Source organism: Xiphias gladius, chromosome 13 (genome assembly GCF_016859285.1).
Source record: "Xiphias gladius isolate SHS-SW01 ecotype Sanya breed wild chromosome 13, ASM1685928v1, whole genome shotgun sequence".
NCBI lineage: Eukaryota > Metazoa > Chordata > Actinopteri > Istiophoriformes > Xiphiidae > Xiphias > Xiphias gladius.
Window position 1 is genome coordinate 7809122 of NC_053412.1, and position 17738 is coordinate 7826859.

A 17738-nucleotide genomic window follows, 5' to 3' on the forward strand; every position below is an offset into this window, starting at 1 on the left:
AATTGGGATTGGGAGAGGAAGAAAGAAAGAGACAGCATCTATAAACTTCTGGCTTTTAGATATTTTGCATTTTTTATGATTAAAAGTCATGCTCATAAAGCTGTTTGACTGAAGACAAAAGGATAAAGACCGGGAGAAAAAGAGAGGCAGGAGGCAGATGGGAAGAGGAAGTTACAGATGTAAAGAGCAGCAGAGGAGATTTGCTGTGCATCTGCTGTTGGAGAAAGAGGATGAAGGAAGAGGGAGCGCAGGGCACACGAAAGATGAAAAGTCCCATTAACAGAAATAGGAAGAAGCAGAGAGAGCGGTAGAGGAGGGCACTTAGTATAAGATGGCTGACAATTTAAAGAAGCAAAGATCTTTGAGAAAGGCGGCTCCCTTAATGTGGTTTAACCCTGGTGCATCCACATTACCATGGTAATCTTATCAATATCGCGTGTGAGTGTGTGTGCGTGCGTGTTGCAGACGGCTAAGCACTCAGCCCCATTAGCAAAACCTAATTGACTTACAGCCGTCTGACCACAAAGGTAACATCTGTGTCAGTCATGTAAGTGAGTGCCCCGTGTCACCTCACACACACGCACTTTTAAATGACATTTGCTTCATTGTGCATCCCTTTGCCACTGATTGACCTTGATATGCGCCAGTGGATGCAATATGGACCACATCTTTGTCTCCTTGAGATGAGATGGATTGGGGAATAAGGGCCAAAGAGAGAGACACTGGCATTTATAGAACCACATGTGCAAACTGGCATTTAACCCCTTTTAACATACAGTCTCCCCCTTTTTCCCATTTAGCATCTTATCCCGTGCTGTCTGACAGTGTCACATATACACTGAGTATCAGCTAGTGCCATCTCAGTTTACACTGAGGGAAATAGTTAAACCCAAGACAGAAGACACCCAATTCAACAAAAAAATTCAACCTGGCATTCAGTATTAGGTCCTTTTGGAAATTTTGGGATCTTCACTAGAATTTAACCCTTTAATGGTCTTCTCAGCTGTTTAGAGCACATTTCGAACTGTGATGTCTTATTTAAAAATGACAAAAATACACAGGATGAACTGCAGTCTCCAGTAGTTTTCTGGGAAGTTAGCGGTAGATTAATCACTCTTGGCATGTGGCCCCTATGTGGTGGAGTTTCCATAAGTAACTATGTATTACTAACTGAAAAGAATGATGTATTTTAATCAAAAATCTGGGGACTATGTAATAATTTATCAAAAACGCTCTATACTGATTGGTAGAAGTGTCCATTTAGGATAGAGGTAGCACAGCTGACAGGCTGAAAGTAAAAAAAACAAAAAACTGAATGGTCGTTGAATACACATTTTCTGATTATAAACTGTTGTCAGTATGATAAATGTAAAGCTATTTCATATTATAATTGATGAAGTTATTACATCAGAAAAAACAGTCACTAATCAGGCAAACCCAGGATGACACTGATAATATTGATAAAAATGATTCAACAAAGCCAAATGGAAACGCAATAACAGTTGTGGACATTGACAAACTTCAGTCCGATCTCTGGGGGCAGTGCAACTCCTACCTATAGGTTTCACTGGATTGATAGGATATACTTTGTTTTCTTGTGTTTGAAAACGAGTCAGCGATGGTTTGTAGTGATGGTCTGTTCATCAAGACTGAACAAATGATATGCCTTTTTGTTGTATCTATATGACTACTAGTTTTTGATTTTATCTATTCGTTCTTTAAAACATTTCAGGGTTACGTTATATGTAAAACCTCAGTGGCCCACTTTTTATGGGATAAACTCCAGCAATTTAGAACTTTGCTTCCATAAAGATGAAGGACCTGTAGCCGCAGCAGGGGCTGATATATCTCAAGTCATATATATATATCCCCAGTTTGAAACACAGGCTTTCAAAAAAATTCAGCGCACATAAGATGAGAAACTCAAACCAGCCAGCACAAAGACAGACATAAGAGAAGGCAGGAAGAGGGATTGACACAGACAAAGATCGAGGGGTCGACAGGTGAACAAGACAAGCTCAAGGATCCATCATTATTTAGCGATGGATATAGAATATCAAATGCAGGACAGGAGACACCTCCGTATCAGCCCGCTATTATTGAAAATGACTAATATATTCTGAAGAGAGAAAGACAGAGAGAAAGAAGGAGAGATGGATGAGATACGGAATCCAATGGAGACTGACACTCAATCTTTCTGAATAGTAATCCAATAACGTCTCCTGAGTTTCCTTATGGTTAATCAATTGTACCGGAGCGCAGAAACAAATCACCATATCGCCGAGTCAATAACCGTCAGTCATGGAAATACCTCGCCTCAACTGTCAGTGTTTATCAAGCCGGGCTGAGTCTCAGCTCTCACTGCAATGGCGGAGAGAGGGGTGACACGGGCATGTTTGGTATGCGCTCTCGCAGCGTCCTACGGTGTCCCGGGCTGGTTGTAATTTAGATGGCGATAAGAAGGAGATAGCGACGTGTTATCAAGCATGCCATGACCCCAGGTGAAACCGGGCTCAACCAAAGCAGAGATGGATGGTGATCTATGGCTGACGGGGGCAAACACAACAAACAAGTTTATCAGGGACGGTCATCTCACACCTTCATAACACACACAAGATAGGTCCTCAACATTGGAGATGTTTAGCATTACTGATACCTAACTGTATGCAAATGCATGTTTAATCAAAACACTATGCATCACTAAACAAACACATGCCAACACAGTGCTCTCACAGGGCTGACTTCTAACACTGGTGTCTGAAGGGGGTGAGCCTGTCAGTGCTGGATCTGAGGGCTGATCTTCACTAGAAATTTCATAGTCAGGATCCAAGTTCAGGATCAGGATGAATCTAACTTAAGGAAACAGGAAGCTACAGCTCAAAGTCTACACAATATGATGTTTTATCAATCAATAGTTATATTTAATAGCTAAGTTACCTTTAATACATTCACTTAATAAGATGGCAAAGAAGCTTTTCTCCTCATCTCATTGTGGACTGAGGCTGGTAGGTAGTTTGATCAGGCTTCATGCAGGTCTAGGGTATGAGAACCTCTAACATCGCAAAAAGTCAAAAGGCTCACGGCTGAAGGGCTGTCTGGCTGAAACTCTTGACCTTGACAAAGAAAAATGAGAGTGCTAAATCAGTACAAACTCAAAGAGATGATGTCTAACACCTGATTTTCACTGGAAATTCCATAATCTGGATCTTAGGTCAGGATCATGATAAATCAAAGTTAAGGAAGTAGCCTAAAACGCATTATAGGCTGTTTTAGTTGATGGGAAGTCCATAGCTTGGGGTTTGTAAAGCCCGAGGAGTGTTAATATTTAAAGTGGCTGTATTCAATATTTTTATACTAACAATTAATCAAATGACCATGTATAAGGAGAAATGTTTGACTAATATAAGGACCAACCTTCAAAGAATTATCACGCAAACCTGCAGTTCCCCTCAGCTTAGCTTCTTTCAGCTCATTGTTTTCATTTTACAGCCCGCGACCTTACTGCTCTCACAACTCTAACATCGGCCGCATCGGGCAGCCATTTTCAACGGAAAAAAAGCTCTACACTATCTGCTCAGCAACAAGCGGTAGACGAAGTTATCGACTAGCTGGTGAACAGAGCGGAGCATAAAAAAATGGATATTTTCCTCAGGGACTGGTGGAGAGTAAAACTCACATTTCAGGTCATCAGCAAGGCCTAGTTAGCCAGCTCGTGGTTTTGTCACTGTAGCGTGCCCTCCTATCCTTTTTTTTTGCCCTGGATCTTTCCCACAGAAATTTGAATTTGACCATAGAACGACATGGAAACTGGTAAAACTCATTTCACCTTCCAGGAAAAAATGATTTTGCTTCCGCAAGAGGAAAATGATAGGACTTCCAATTTACAGTTGGCAGGGATAGATGGCATAGATAGATATTTTTTTTTGTGCCAATTTTATTTTCCTAATTCACCATCCACGTCAGGATTAATGCCATTTCACCAGCTCTGTGGAGTATAACTTTGCAACACGTCAGGAAAGATCTTTTAAAAATGTGACACTGACGGACTGTACAGGAGAAGTAAGAGTGAGGGACGTCCAGCCAAACCTGGCCGGGTGCTTCGGCCCGAATGAAGCGACTTCATGTGCTCACTGTGGCTGCATGGTTAAGGGTTTATAGCATATTAATTACAGTGAGGCGAACCTGTCAAGGGTTGATGATGAATGAAACATGTGGCGGCTGTCCCTGCCAAACCAGACATGTGTTGGTGCTGACCTAGATAAGCCGACGTTTGGTGGTGTGTGTTTTAAAGTTCTGTCTGAAGCTATTGGCATAATATGCAGCCCAGTGCTGGAAGGGTGTTTTGGGTTTCTCAGGGTGAAATGTTCATAATAATATGCTTCTGATTTTGTCTTTGCGTCCTCTGTCCTTACTGAGAAGATGAAGATGAAGTACAAGAAATACTCCAATCAAGAGTCAGTACAGAGGTATGGGTGCTTATGAATGTATATTCTAAAAAGTCTTTTTAACTCTTATTTAATAGTTTTATTCTCCTTTTCATTTGCTTGAATTGAAGTGTTAAAAGAAAATGTTGAACTTGTATTTCTAAAGTGGGGTTTTGTTAAGTAATAAGAAGAGCTTTATATGTGTGGTTCTTTTGTAACCAGATTAGCAGAATCCACGTCTGCCTTAATACTATGTCTCCACAGCCTTTAATTATAAAACATAATTAAGAGAAGTCATCTTTTTTTGGACTTGCCATTAAATGATGTATAAATCCCATCTAAAATAAGGATATTATTCTGATATATCAGTTTATCAATATTAAATATAATTTGTGGCCCATCATTGTTGTCCACCTGATGATGGATGTTCCTCCTTGGCCCCAGTTATATAAACACAATCACAAAAAACATACATTTTTTTTTTTTTTTTTAGCATTTTTATTGTTCATTAATTTAATTGCTCAAATGTGTTTTTGTAATGTGATCTCCTATTTCATGGTCTAATGGAGTTTTAGTATCTTGGTGTTATTGTTTTAAAAGCTTTCCTACTTTGACAGCCACAGGATTGACTAATAAACACTAAATAGTTGAGTGTTTGGCACAAAACAATGGAAGTTCGGCCTAAAAATATTGCTTTTGTGTTGGCCTACATAGACCAATAATGTGCGTGTCCACTTTGGCATGACAGCGTGAACAGGGAAGTCACTCTTAAGGGATTTTCTTGAGATAGACTCTTCTTGGTGTCATATTTACTTAGCAAGTCTGCTAAGGGGCTAGGTTTGGGGTGAGGTTAAGTTGTCAGCAATCACAGGACTCCTTTCGAGCTATTTAGCAGATCACTTCAAAACAACTGCCGCCAAAATTAGCACATGAATCATAAATAAAGAATACTTTTATGAGCCTTGAGCCATTCAAGAGTTATAAACAGCACCTTAGAAATTGGTGAACAATTTCACAGAAGCTCTTATAAATTACAGCAAGCCTAATCCAATAGAAATATGCACTGCAAAATATTTTTAGAACTAAATCTAACTCAGCCAATACAAATCCATAGTGATATAGATAATCAAAGATGCAGGCTTTGCTGTGGTCTGTGTTGAATGTAGCTGTTGTTTTATCACTTTTGAGTGTCTGTTTCTACTTTTGCATAAAATACACACATTAATCTTCTACCAATAGAGCTTCATGAACTTTGAGCTGAGCTAAATGTGGTTAGGCAGACACTGAAGTAAACCTCCTGTGGTGCAAAACTGACATAATGAGAATCTACCCCGAGGTCAAAAGTCTGGAGAAATAATAGTATTTATTTCTTACTAAATTATCACTTAATTAGTAAATTATTGAGTCTCCTCGGGCAACTTTCACTGACTGGCTGACCTAATATCCAGTTTGCTGATCTTGAGAGCAAACTTATTGGAAGATGATGAGATTTTCTGGTGGGATGTTATCAGAATGAGAAATGAGTTTGAGTTTGATTTTCTGTTAGTAAAGGCTGAATGCTTTATATGCTTTTATTACCATCGCTGCTCTTTACTACCACTGCTACTCTTCTAAATGGTGTATTTTAACAGCTCATCATCTTATTCAGCATGATTGTCATTTCCTCAATGAAACATTCTGACAAAAGCTTTGCCTGATTCATTTTTGATAGGAAGCTCCTCACAGTCTGCAAGTATCAAGCCAAATTGCCTCTTTTGGCCATCGTGCTGCTCAAGCAAGGCAACTCAAGTCAGTCAGTTGATTACAAAGGTTCAAAGCGGGGATTTAATTTGAATAATTATTCTTGTGTAAAGAGCTGTAAATCATCCATAATAAACACTTGCTGTGATTCTCCAAATTCACAGTCAGACAGTTGCCTATTAACATCCTCCTTAGAGACAAACTGACGTTAAATACTGCGAGAGGAGTCTGATATGTGTTGGTTTTCACTTTGGATCCTCTTGAGATTGATTCTGTAGCAGAGTTGTGAGTTGGAAGCATCTCTGTTGGTTTGGCAGGGTTTCACTGCTTCATGTGTGTGTGTGTGTGTGTGTGTGTGTGTGTGTGTGTGTGTGTGTGTGTGTGTGTGTGTGTGTGTGTGTGTGTGTGTGTGTGTGTGTGTGTGTGTGTGTGTGTGTGTGTGTGTGTGTGTGTGTGTGTGTCTGTGTGTGTGTGTTTTTGCACCATCTGTAAGCTAGCAATGTGTGGTTTTATAGTGACAAGCACAGTTGAAAGTCCGATATGGTTCAGTAGCTGCTCACCCCACGGCCATCTTTGAAGAAGATAATGTCACTTGAGTGAAGAAATTTCTTTTAAAAAGTTGATTTGATTCAGAAACTATCACCTAATTAGCGTTACATTTTAACTGCTTTAAGAAAAATCTGATTTAAAGAGTCAATACTGAACTAAAGGACTTCTAACTCTTCTTGTATGTGTGTGTGTGTGTGTGTGTGTGTGTGTGTGTGTGTGTGTGTGTGTGTGTGAGAGAGTGAAAGAGACAGTGATAGTGTAAAGGGCAGTTTCACATTATCCTCCTTTCCCTTTCTTTCTCTTTCTCCGCCCCTCACCTCTGCTTCTTTTGCAGAAGAAACAACAAAAGCACCATTAAGTCACTTAGGGGGTCTTTGAAGGGAATGGACCCTAAATGGTCCTTTTAACAGCCGGTCAGGAGAGGGGGAGGGGATGGCGGGCGGGCGGGGGTCAAGTAGTTGCAGTGAAGGGCCACCTTGCCTCAATGCAGTATTTATAACTTGTTAGTTGTAAAATATTGGATAACATGTCTTAATACTGGTTTTAGATGTAATGTAACTCATAATAACTTAACATATTACTTTTAACCATACCTATCATCAATAACTTTAATAACAAAGTCAAACCAGGGATTGATTTGAAGTGAAAAGGAAAATATATCTGCTCTGTACTGTAATTTTAAAATAAGTTAATACTTGCAAAACACAATCATCTCACACTCATTTTGACTGATATGTGGTAAACAGCTCTACTTCACACTCTCTAGCCTTGTCTGCCTATTAAGTATAATTTCCCTCGTGCAGATCCATCTCCTGTATTTTGTCAAGATATGTCAAAATCGCCCCAAGTCACCCGCCAACAAGCAAAGAGCTCTCAATAAAAAATGAGTAAGCTGTCAATCATTTGGCTGCGCAACCCATCAAACGCATCTGGCAGAGATAGTGTGTATTCCAAAATACAGTGATTTATTCATCACATAAGTATATTTCGGACTCATCCCATCAGCCATTACACTGAGAGGCTGGGACATCCAACAGGGAGCTTCATCATCCAGAGAGGGAAAACCCTATGAGGGACAAATGGGCAATGGGACTTCATGAACCAGTGGGCTGAGAGATATCTCAACTGCATCCCGTAGAGAAGGAAAGCATTTTAAAAGAGGATACAGCCAGCCCAACCTAGATACTGGATTGTACAGATCAAGTTCACTGACAATGGTTTTTTACATCCAATGACAACATTTTAAAAAAATGACTCTTTTCTACTTTATGCTAGCATGGCAACTACGGTATAGTTAAGGTTAGGGAAAGATTGTGGTTAGGATTAATAAAAACATGGAGGTCTGTGAAGGGAGGTGAATTCCAGTCTCTTGCACGAAAGGCAGATTTGCTACATGCCCGTCCACCTTGCCACCGCGCATTGGCATTAGCTCTGAACACTGGACATGGATATAAATCATGAGGCGCAGAATCGTCCAATATGGATGTAATTCTTCTTCGTGATACTATAGCAAACTCTCCAGGGTGCACCCCACCTATCGCCCACTGTGTGCAGGGATAGGCTCCAAGTCCCCCATGACACTGCACAGGACAAGCAGGTATACAGTACCTAACATATGGATGCATAATCTAATCATGTTGTCTAAAAGCTCTGTTGCTTGGGAATAAATTAGGTCCAGACTAAAAGTAAGACTGTGATCTCAGGAATAAAACAGGGATCGGAAAAGATGCCGAGCCAAGCCTTTCCACGGAAAAATAAACCAAAAATGAATATATATTGTTTTTGAAGTTATGGTGATGATTTTTTATCACCGGGTGTGAATGAGTGGGGGACCTGGAATAGCAGAAAAAGGAGGTGGATGATAAGAAATAAAGAAAAAGACAGAGAGAAAGAGAGAGGAAAGAACGAAGAGAGATGAAAGAGAAGCAACAATCAAAATGCAAGGAGGGCAAAAAGAAGGAGAGACAAACTGTCATATTCCCGCTCTAATAGGGGAAAAGGAGCCTTTGCTGATTGGAGTTGCCATGGCAATGGTTGGCACCTAGTAAACCAGTGTGTCTCTGTCTCCATATCAGTGCATGGTTGTATTTGTGGGTTTTGTGTATATGAATGTGCTTCTGAGCATCTGGAAATGTTTGTAAGTGTGTGTGTGTGTGTGTGTGTGTGTGTGTGTGTGTGTGTGTGTGTGTGTGTGTGTGTGTGTGTGTGTGGAGCTGGGGGTTTCAATGGGGGATCTTGTTGGGGGATTATCAGTGTTGTCAAAGGCAAATGAGGAAAGGAACCAGAGAGGCACGACAAATTGCTACTAGCCTGCTCTGTGGATGGCAAATACACTGTAAACATACAAGCAGGAGAGAGAGAGGGAGAAAGGGTGAGGAAGTGTGAGTGTCTGTTTGCGTGTGTGTGTGTGTGTGTGTGTGTGTGTGTGTGTGTGTGTGTGTGTGTGTGTGTGTGTGTGTGTGTGTGTGTGTGAAAGAGAGAGAGAGTGGGAGGGCAGACAGAGAGGGAGAGATGTTGATCTTTTACACTGATGAACTGGCAACATTGTCCTCAACTATCACGTGGCTACGTTTGTCGGACCAATTGAATTTGAAACGGGAAGAAAGAAAGAAAGAGGCAGTGAAAGACGAGAGCCAGAAAGAAAGAAGGCTTGGATGTCCACATGTGATCATAAATATTTTTCCAAATCTTCAGACAGACATTAGCCAAGTTAGAAAGGACTTGAGAGGCAGTAAATTGTAGAAATATGCACAGTCCTCACTCAAATGTGCGCATACACAAAGGCATGTGAAGGCTACTGTACAGGAAAATACTCTCTGGCATGAAATAACATGGTACAACTCAGAACACACACAAATAAAGGTAAACACAGAAAATATTGTCCACAAAAATGCTGCGTGGGCTGTCAATGAATCTTTTTGACAGCAACACACACAAACCACACAAGAATGAGCCTTATTGAGTGTATTTGTAATTCCCTTGGTCCCTAACAGCAATACACACACTCTTCCAATACAGGTAATGACTGCGGCCAGACTCATTATTTTCAATCCCAGGTTCCAGGGTGGTTACCATCTAAATGTCATGACAATAGCCTCTAATTGTTTTCAGGGGTCACAAACCTGTTTGTCTAAGCCAGCACCTCACATGTCATGCTCATCATTAATAATGGCCACAGTGCTGCGGCGTCTCATGCCCTGCTCGGGGTCAGTACGCGTTCAATCCGAGCAAGTGAAACTTCAAAACTGGAGGTGGTTTGGAGGCAGGCTGGATGTCATTCAGCTAAAACCCACACAGCAACAGGAGAATGGATGTGTTGAGTTTATTGGCCAGACTATGTCTTGGACTGTGCATTTGCAGTTTATCTAAAAGGATTTATCGCTGACATTCTTTTTTTTTTTTTTTACAATGTGGGCAGCACTGTTTCCTTGAATTTTCTGTTGACAAACTTTGAATTTTTGTTGGTGGTGCTCACTTATCTCAGTCTATTCAGCTTTGGTAGCTATCACTGCACATTTTAAACCCAGTTCTTCTATTTGACATAAAATGCACCACTTGCTGTGTGCGAAAGGACCAATCAGACACTGGGTATTAAGAAGGCTACAGTCTGAGCCACTAATCTGTGATAGACAGGTGCATAATGAACATTTATTTATAGGCAGGACATTGCAGGTTTATTTATAAAGGACATGCCATACACAAAGGCAATTCAAAGTGCTTTTTATAATACACACAAGACATGAATTAAGAAATACAGTATAAGATGTTAAGACATAAGAAACAAATTAAAAAAGAAGTTAAAATGATAAATAGAGAGAAATAAATCAAATATATCTTCTGGAAATTTGTTTCAGCTCTGTGGAGCATAAAAACAAAATAGTGATTCTTCATGTTTAGTCTGGAGTGTTACCACATGACCTGAGAGGCCAAGAGGGCTTATATGATAAAAAAAAAACAAAAAAAAACTGATATATTTAGGTCCTTAACTATTGAAAGAGATTTATAGACAAGTAGTAGTACACCTCACTTTGAGCTGAAAGCCAATGCAAGAGACCTGAAAATAGGTGGGATAAGTTTTGGGACGAGACCCGAGAAAAGACCATTACAACAATCCAGCCTACTGGAAATTAAATAGTGGACACATTTTTATAAGTCTTGCTCAAACAACAATCCTCTTATTCTTCCCATGCTTTTAATATTAAAATAAGATAGTATTGGATTGAAATTTTTATTAAAATTTAAACCACAGTCCGTGATTACACCAACATTTTTGACTTGGTTTGTGGTTTTCAAAGACAAAGAGTTGAATAATGAGTGCTTTCTTCTTTTGTGTCATCATGATATATGATTTTTCAGCCAAATATTATATTAAGTATGTTAAGGTTAAATAAAAGAGGACTAATGATTGAGCCTTGTGGAACCCCACAGGTCGTGGCGGTTTGTTTGAGTACATCATTGCTGAATAACTTGTTCTTGTCTCGGAGACAAGAACTCAACTTAGTCTAACCCTGTTTTTCAGTCCGTGTAATGGTACTGTATGTTCAGCAGTTTTAAAGGCAGCAGAAAGTTTCAAGAGGATTTGTAGGAAGGTTTCGCCTGAATGAGGTTAAATAGATGAGTAGTTGCAGCAACCTTCTAATTATTTTACTTACAAAGGAGAGGATTGATACAGGCTGTATTTTGTCATCACAGATGCATCTTGACTGTTGGTTCTTACACTAAGTTTTTAATATTTAAGCAACAAACCAGTCATTACTTTGAAAAGGCCAGGTTCAGTTTACATTCTGAATTCCTGCTGAGTAAATACAACAATCTGCTTGAGCCTTTTGTCATTTCACTTCCACTTCAAATCCTCAGTTGCTGTGGGAAAGTGCTCGCATCCATAAATCATTCACTTGGTATTCTGCAACTCAGATATGGAATAGTCGAATGCATCGCAGTCTACAGCCTCCTATCCCACATTATATTCGTCTTTTTTACTCTCTGTGACTGGGACAGAAAATCCCAGCGCAAGTTTCCGACTTAGTAAATGTCAATCTCGCGGAGGTTTATGAAGAGACTTGCTTCCACGCGGCCACAATAGGCTTTTTATGACAGCTTCAGTACCATGATAATTACGCCGAGGTTGTAGAGGCTGGCTAAAACTGGGATGCCATTTGCAGCGTTTGCGTGTGTGTGAGTGCATGTAGCGGTGGTGGTGGGGAGGATAACTGAGCTGATCAACAGCACACAATGGACTGCCAGCTGCTGTAAACGATAGCAAGGTCATCACTACTGGAGCCGCTCGATCAGGGCTTAGAGTGTGAAAGTGATGGAGAGTCAGGGAGAGAGAGGAGAGAGCTGGCAAGTTTGTGAGAGAATGCAGCTATATTTCCAACCATTCGTCAAAGGTTTTTAAGAGGACTTTTCCAACTTTCCTAATAAAATGCAAATGAGGTACATTTCTAGCAAATTTATTAGAGTGTGTAAAGTATTTTACACAAAATGTATGGTAGGTGTTTAAGGTTGATGGTGGTAATGCACTGTTACATTTAGCTGCCTAATAAGAAGAAATACCTGACTCAAAAAACAAAAAACATTAAACAAGCTACACAGAGAAAATTGGAGTAAGGCACTGTTTAAAAGTGACAGTCGTTGAATAGCCTTCCACTTTTCATGTTGCCATATTGTGTTTCATGTGGTCTGGAGACTGTTACAAGAATATCTGGGAACACAGCCAAAACAGCTCATCATTCATGTTACTTGTCTGTTCACTGTCCATATAAAGCTTAAACTCTCTGCTTACAATAGCAATGGGCCTCAGCGAACGCTAAAGAGAGAGCAAAAAAAATATTTTTTGAAGTCAAATTGTTCCTTTTCAATACATTTTTTTCTAATGTGACACTTCATGATGTGCAAAAAAAATCCTTAGGAATCTGACTATTGTGGTAGTGGGGTGAGAAACAGACAAAAGAATGATGTCTGCATGAACAGAGGAGCGGACTGCACCTGTGAGCTGATTGTTCTGACAGACGGTGAAGTTGCTGTTATTTGGGTGTTTTTCCTCAGTGATGGAGCTTCTACAGTTGTTATGGTAAACGTGTTAGCAAATAGTTTCCTATTTTTACATCCACAGACACAGAAAATTACCGTTCATTTGGAGTCGCATATCTGGCCAACTGGTGAAAGTAAGTTCAAAATTCAATTTTCTTTAGGCTCTGAAAAAACGTCTGGCTATTTAGCTACTAAATACTCCACTACTGAATGTTAACTGCCTCGCCGGTAGCTTTGACCGTCTGCCAATTTGGTGCACCACACGAAACTTTCAGTGTGTTTATCAGAGCTTGTTGGTTGGAAACAGCTACCTGATAATTCCCTGTGGGCGATCACTTTCACGAAGCCATTTGATCCACAGTTAACATAAAAAAAATATTGATTACAGCAGCCCTCGGGCTTATGGATGAAGTTGTATATGGGGGTTGGAAGAGATATCTGTTCTTTCGCGTTGGTAAGTCAAAGTCATTGTCAGAGGGCTCTTACTCAAACTGACAAGGAGACAAATTTCCAGCTAAAATTGTAAATGATGAAAGATTCAACAGTTAATACTAATTTTGTCTGTTTTTCAGGGAGTTGGATTAATGTGAAAAGGACACCAATTAAAAGATTTATGCAGCAAATTAAGATGAGATGATTTATTATAGTTCTGCACTCTTAACAAATTTCTACAATCTATCTGGTGTGTTTACACGTCTTAGACATGGTTCAGGGCTGTTATTTTCAGTGACATACCCATTTTTGCTATCGCCCATTTCATGAATAACAATCAGCGCTGTTTAATTTTTCATCATTGTCTTTGCAATGATCATAAAAAGAACTTTAGATTTAATGAACTCTGGAATCTAAGTAACAAAAAAAGGAGAGCGGGATGGGAAAATGGCTGCACAGTACCAAACATTATGGTGCTGAAGCAACATGAAGAATAAAATTCCAGTATGTAAACAGAGAAGTGGGGCATTGAAAATGTCACATTAGCTATATTTATTAAAATCTTTCAGTTATGCCTCACTGTGCTCTAGATTTCCTTCTGGTGTGATAAGTTTTTTAATGAATTGGCCGGCATCCAGCAGCACAATATTACCCAGACAATAGCAGCCATTGCACGCCACTAAATATCTGATGGCCTCTGCCGATTTCTCTGCTGATGTGAGGCACTAAATGTGGAGATGCCATTAGTGTGGGCCAGGCAGTCCCCAGCCATTATCTTAGCAACGCCATCTTGACATAAACATTTTGGAAGCAATTAAAGATTATATGCGTGTCATGTGTGTGCGTAGCTGTCAAGGGGCAATTATTGTGACAATGTCCTCAGCGTGGTTCTGGACTGCTCAATTTCATATCAGAGGAGACCGTGATGTTTCACAATTTGATTAATGTGTTTACGGAAAGACTTGTGCAGCGCACGGGGATGTATTTGAAAAAACCCACACATGAAACACATCTAAAACCATGCACAGGCACAATAAAAAAAACACGTGCGCACACGCACACAAACACACACAGATGAGATGGATGCAAGGCAGTAAATGGCTCTTAATTGATGCACTACATCCTTTGTTTCATTATTTACAGGCCCGCCTCATTATTCTAACATTCCCAACTCTAAGTACTCCACAGAGCTGCTTCCATGATATAAACAAATAAAAATGGGAGACCAGAATAGCAAATGGCCCAACTTCATTATTATGGGAGGATGGTGTGTGGTTGTGCGTGTGTGTGTGTGTGTCTGTGGGAAGTGGGGTTTACATTATTTTTACGAGTGTGACAGTATGTGAAGACACTCAGTTACAATGTGTGGGGTTGACCATAATTGAGAAAGTGGGCACTTTTATGTATGCACATACCGTATGTGAGTGCGTGTAAATCCTATTTGGCTGTTCATGTGCAAGGTCTCAGACTATGTTCACACTAAGCCGGCCAAATCAGAAAATGCTTCTTACCTTGGATGACGACAAGTATGCACAGTAAAAGTGGTTTTCCTAAAATTTGTGCCTACACTGGAATCCCAAAACAATAGGAAAAATGACCTAATAAATATAAATACAGGTTAATGACACTACCAGAAGCATACGACTCTGCACAGGTTTCCGAGCCGTACGCGCACGTCCCTCTGTTTTATAAATCATCATCGTTCGAACCAGCACAGTGGCCATAACATGCCTCAGATCATCTGTTTGCATATCAGTGCCCCTTGTCCGCTCCGCCACTTTTTAAACTATTTCCAAAAGGCTCTGTTTTCTAGGGTGCAAAAAACAAGGAGGAAAAGATGTGTTCAGATTTAGCCGGCTTGGTATGGACTTGGTTCTCAGGTTTTAAAAGTGTATGATCCGAACAGTTCAGAGGGCACAGATGCCTCTATTCTCTAAGCCATTTCTTCTTTAAATGGGAGGTGTTAAAATGTCTCCTAATGCTAATAATGACTTGTAATATGCTTTGCTCTCCAGCCAGCTGTCATCTTATATGAGAAGGCGTAGATTTTTCCAAATGATCTAAATGTTGCTTTGGAAGTAAATTTTCGGGGGAAAAAACGAAACCTCTTAAAATACAATTAAAGTCAATGGAAATTTTTAAAAAGTATCTCTGCCATTTTTATTGTACGTGTGATCACGTCCGGGTGCGAGTGAGATCACATTATTCTGACTTGAGCGTGCGTGTGTGACATGTCGGGGTACGCCTTAATTGAAGCAAGGTGCTGTGCCAGACTAGCCATAATGGGGCTGAATCTTGATCTAATCCGCAGAGTTAGTGGCCTTAAATAGATAATGCTCCTGTACTGGGGTCCAGTCACTGGGGACGCTGAACATATGGTCCATGAGGGCGTGTGGCTGTGAAAGAGAGAGAGTAAGAAAGAGTGAGTGGGCGCACGTATGTGTACATGCACAGGAGTAGACAGCTGAAACCAAGCCAAAGGGAGAACGGCATGCCTGTAGCATGAGCAGCAAACTTTCCGGAGTAACTGAGACCCCCAGCTGGTCTCTCCAGATCGATGTAACTTTAACACCCACTGACACTCTGGATCCAAGAGTCGGAGGGCCTGGGTAGTAGCCGAGAAAGATGAAAACAGTGATAGTGATGGAGAAAGGGAGCAGGAGAGACAGACTGACAGCCAAACAGAGACAAACCGAGAAACACAGCAGCAGACAGATGAAAACAAAACAAGCGTGAGAAATGCCAAGTGCAAGACTCAAAAGAGAGAGAAAAATCAAATGCAGGAAAAAGAATACCTGCCAGAAAAAAAGAGAGTGGAAGAAACCCCAGTGTGCTCCAAATTGCAGAGCCGGGGCATTAGAGTAGCTTGTCAATCACGATCCCCTCGACAAGCACAGGGCAGGTGATCCGAGGTTTAACTGATACACACACAGACGAGTCAATTACAGGCCGGCGAGGCAGAATGTCACGGCCGCGAGGACACTAAACCGACGGCTTAACCTCCTTACACTGCATCAATATGCCTCACTGGAGAGGAAGGGAGGAGGAGGACAGGGCCTGGATGCTGCTACCAATGTAATACAAGTGTGTGTTTTTATTCAAATATGCATGGGAGGGAATTAATTTCAACCTGTGTTTCCTCAGCCTGGTACAAACATTTCATCACTTACTTCCTACAGTGGCGTAACCTGTAGTTTGAGTTAGCATTAGCTCACAATACAGACTGATGGTGCATTCAATGGAGGTTCCGTGAACAGGAAAAACCAAGCTGAAAAAAAAAAAAGAAAACATTCACAAATGATATGTGGAAATGGTTGGAATTCTAAACTGACAAAGAGTAAACAGCAGCAATTCTACAAGTATCAGTAACCACACAAAACAACTAACTGGCATTTACACTGGCATTATCTGGTGTTCCGCAGAATCATCCAGTATCAATGTTTTGTTTGGCAACTGGCTTGTCTGAAATCTTACGAAGCCAACAGGAGCAAGCAAAGAGGACGTGTGTGAGCTGAAGCATTATGTCATGATGTTTGTCTTATATATGATGTTTGAGAGTCACAAGAACCGCTACCGCGATGTGCTGAGCCTTTGAGGACTCCAGATGATCATTATCGATGAGGGGAAAGCACTTGGTGAAATGACCTGAACGCGGACAGTGTGAAGCTGATACCGGGGCGTTTGTGATGTGCTCCATGTTCATAAGTCAAATGGTGCCGTTGGACTAAAATCAGCAAATTGGACAAAAAACGACACATGTATACTGCTTGTTAGTTTCTTCTTGACGACTCCTTACGTGTTTTATGTTTCTTTTTTATGATGCATTTGTTTTAACATGTTTATTCCCCTTGAGTTAAGTTTTTGCTGAAGTGACTCCCGTCTCGTGCCCTTCTGCTATGAATGAACACACACACATAGTGAAAACACATACACGTATAAAAAGACTTGGTATCTATAGGGGCTGTTGCTCACTTTACTCTCCACTCAAGAGGAGGAATGGGGATGTTGCTCGCCCCCATGGACACCCATAGGCCTTCACCCCTCCAGGGTGTCTACTACACATGTGTGTTTTCATGAGGTAGTTATCAAGTCAGGCCAGCCCCAGGCCTGTTGTGTGGCCAGACCCTCACCTTTAATAGTAGGGAGTCTGTGCGACTGATCGCACACACACACACACACACACACACACACACACACACACACACACGGGTGTGCATGGGTGTGTGTTCTAGTCGGGAGTTAAGCAAAACACACATGGAATCCCCAGCTCAGCCCCCCCCCAACCCTCCACCAACTCCACCACCCGTCCTTCTCCCTCTGAATTGGGGTGGGCTGAGATAAGGCGTGGTATAAAAACACACTCTCTCAGAGGGTGGTCAGAGCGAGCAGGTCACATATCTCTGATGTTTACAGGGGAACTCCACAATGTGAGTGGACACAAGAAGACAGAAGGAGCATGTGTATGTGTGTGTGTGTGTGTGTGTGTGTGTGTGTGTGTGGTTTACTAAACTTGGGCTGAATTGTCTTCATTTTTATCTACATTAGTTAGGGAAAGATTGT